This window comes from Gastrolobium bilobum, unplaced genomic scaffold (assembly GCF_033153095.1).
Source record: "Gastrolobium bilobum isolate Gb01-03AN ecotype WA unplaced genomic scaffold, APGP_CSIRO_Gbil_v1 utg66998, whole genome shotgun sequence".
In the NCBI taxonomy this organism is placed as follows: Eukaryota; Viridiplantae; Streptophyta; class Magnoliopsida; order Fabales; family Fabaceae; genus Gastrolobium; species Gastrolobium bilobum.
Window position 1 is genome coordinate 6508 of NW_026898860.1, and position 3794 is coordinate 10301.

Here is a 3794-nt window from a genome sequence, read left to right on the forward strand (position 1 = left end):
CGTATGATATGCCAAATTGGTGTATGGAATGTGGATTCTTCTACTTTTCTCACAAATTTTCCACTCACCTGAAACTTTCACAACCACATTAAAATACACCATCTCTTAATCAAATTAAAAAAAATAAAAAAAATAAAAAATAAAAAAAAATAAAAAAAATAAAAAAATATTTTTTTTAACAAATAAAAAAAATAAAAAAATAAAATTAACAAAATATAAAATAATATAAAATGAATAAAAAATAAAAAAAATTGAAAAACTTATTGGGTTGCCTCCCAATTAGCGCTTGTTTTACGTCACGAGCCTGACGTAGATAGATGATCAAGATGACTTGTAGCAAAGAACCAAAGCTGGCCTTTTTTCCTTGGTCGTAGTCATCTTTTTGGATTTCTTTATCTTAACCTTGGGTTTACTTTTGGTTCTTAATAGATAAGGATTCTCGAGCTTTTTTCTTCCATCTCCATTATCTTCAACAAATTGTGCTTGTACATCTGAGGGGAAGATTGTAAGTGATGAAGAATTAATTGTAAAATGAAGAATACTTACCTGGTCTCCATCCACCTTGATCATCGTCCCATCTTTTAGCTCATCTACCACTACATCTGTGGTGGCCAAGAATGGTTTTTCAAGAAGGTGAGCAAAAGCAGGATCCACATCCATATCAATGATTGCAAAATTTTCTCTGTACCGAAATTTGCTCGCCTTCACCGGTACATTTTCAGCAATATTAACCAACACTTGAATTAAGCGATCGGGCAATTGTAGAGTCATCTTCGCGGATCTTATATGCTTTATTCTCATTTTCTCTAATAAGGTCATTGGCACTTGATTCGCATTAGTCTCAACATCACATAAGGTTTGCTCAACATGTATGTCTACCATGGGGCCAACGGTGTTAGTGCTGCTTTCGCTGCATGCCTTAATTGAATTCACAAGATTAGCTTCCTCGCATTCTTCTTCATTTGAAGATCTCATCTCTAATTCCTTATAATCTGCATCTTCTTCAATTTTATACTCCTCCAATTCAAGTGTTTCATTATAAGAATGTAGGAGGATAATTGTCATTGGTGAGGGGGTCTCTTCCCTATATGTTCCATCTTCTTGCTCTTCTCTTACTTCAAAATATTCTTTAACTTCGGATTCTTCTTCTGTAGTAGATTCCTCCTCGATTTCGAATTCTTTAGTAGCTATTGTCATATCTTGATCCTTCAAGTATGAATTTCCCTCAACGTCTTCAGTGAGTTGTTTGAGAAGAGGTGCAGCATTTTCTATATAATTCTCTTGAGCTAGAATAGATGACTTCTGCTCAGCTTCTTGCTCAACTATTGGCTGATCCTTGAGTGCTTGGTATTCGTCGTAAACCACTCTCTCGATCAGCGCAAGAACTTCTTCAAAATTCCTAGTGTAAAGTGGTATCCCATATGCTAAATCTAATTTTATTCTTGAAAGTGGGCACATACCGCTGTATAAAATGTGAACAAATTCCCAATCATCAACTGGGCATTTTATGCATAATCTCTTAAGTCTACCCCAAGCATGATATAAATATTCTCCTTCCTTTTGTGCGAAGGAGTCGATCTCCTTTTTAGTCTTTGGATGGTGGGAAATATTTGCTCAGAAATCTGAATTCTATGTCCTTCCATGTGGTGATGCTTCGTCGAGGTTAAGACTTTAACCACGTTTTAGCTCGACCTTTCAGAAAGAAGGGAAACAAATGAACCTTAATGGAGTCTTCAGTAGCTCCGTCTATCCTTATGCCACTGTAGAAATTCAAAACTTTATCTATTAGATCGTGAGGATCCTCTGAATATTCACCCCTAAAAAGTTTTGCATTTTCAATGTAGAGCAATTCTTCCTCCAAATTTAATGGAATTTTAAATTCAACCATGATGGTAATAGTACATCATAGAGAACAAATTTTTTTTTATAAAAATAAAAAAATAAAAATAAAATGAGATAAAAATAAAAAATAAATTTTTTTTTAAAAAAAAGATAAAAATAAAAAATGTCAAATATATAAAATAAAAAGTAAAAAATAAAAAAAATCAAAAATAAAATAAAATAAAAATATAAAAAAATAAGTAAATAAATAAAATAAAAAATAAAAATTTAAAGTCCAATCTTAAAGATCGAAAGTTAAAAATAATATTGGCGTAATTAATCCCCGGCAACGACGCCAAAAACTTGTTGCAAAAATCGGCAAGTATACTGTTTGTTTCAAGTAATAAAAGTGATAAGTAAAGATCGTTCCCTCGAGGATTAATGCAGTACTAATTTAAGTATTCATTCCCCTTAAGTTGGAAAAGAAAATTGATTTGATTGTGAAAGTGATTGACTGTTGGAATTTTAAAAACAGAATTTTAAAAGCAATTAAATTCAAACGCATGCAAGAATATCAAGAATGTCAAGAAAATATGAGGTTGATTGAAATTTGTAAAAAGACTGTAGCCAGGATGCACTTCACCTCCGATCTGCCCTTATATTCCTATATTGTATTTTATATTTAACTAATTCGTTTGCTCAGACAATTCACTATTTCCCTATAAATTAGTTGAACCCTAATATCGTAGTGATTTCAACCCTTTAACCCAATTAGAATCCTAGTGTCTTAGTAATCCCTCTTGAATTAAGCATTAAGCAAATGAATTAAAAGTCTGCAATCTATGTAAGTCTATGTCTAGGTCATGCACAAATTGTTATTCTACCCTTGTCCAGACTAAAACCCCAATATGTCTATTGTGAGTCCTAACCCTCAAAGCCCTATAATTAGAGTGGCCAATTCTAATTAGGATATGGATAAATTAACACAGGCTGAATAAAACAAACAAACTAATTAAATTATAAAAACAATACAGTAAATATAAAGGATTCACATTGGGTCCGTGATCCCAACTACAAAAAGAAATTAGCCAGACATATTCATGTCTGACTTAAAAAAATTAAATAGTAAAAAGAATTCATAACAAAGAAATAAAAGAAAAAGATGAAGAAGAAAGATCATTGGTTTTCAATCTTCAAGTTCTCTGGAATCCTGATCTCCAGTGTGAGTGTCCTCCTCTGAATATTGTTACCTCTGGCGAATTGTGTCTTTGAGTTTCCAAGAGATGCCTTTTATAGGGATGAAAACCATATCTTTTAATTTTCCATCATATCTTCAATGGAATCTTCACTAGAATCTCTAATCATATCTTTGATTCGATCTTTCAAATCTTCCATTTTTTAATTTAATGGAAAACTTTCCTTAAAAATATTCAAAGGAAGATTTGATAAAATCTTCAATGATTCAGAAATCCAAAGCAACTCTACTTGATATCTCCAATTATCTCTTTATTGAGCTGAAATTACTGTAAAATATCATAAATCTTATGAGAATATTATTGAGAATAAAATAACAATTTAATTATAATTCTCATAACTTTTAATTACTTTTAAATCAATTTCATACTCATATTGACCCTTAATACATAGTAAATTGGAGATTCATCACTGAGCATCCAGAAAACTCACATAGGAGGGTTGAGTATCAGCCTAGAGTTGTGTGCAATTCACTATATATAGTCCGCTTAAGTTTAAACACACAATATTAGCACTAATAGCTATGCTTATCATTTTAATCCCAAACTTTAGATTCTGAACCTAGCCATTTTTCTAGGATTTGTCATATTTTTATTATAATTTTCGCAGCACTTTTTCGGTACGCGCTTTTACGTAGCCGGTATCAGTTCTGATGTCAGTTCTCATTATTTTGACTTCAAACTTATTATACCAGACCTATATATTATTCTAGGAATATT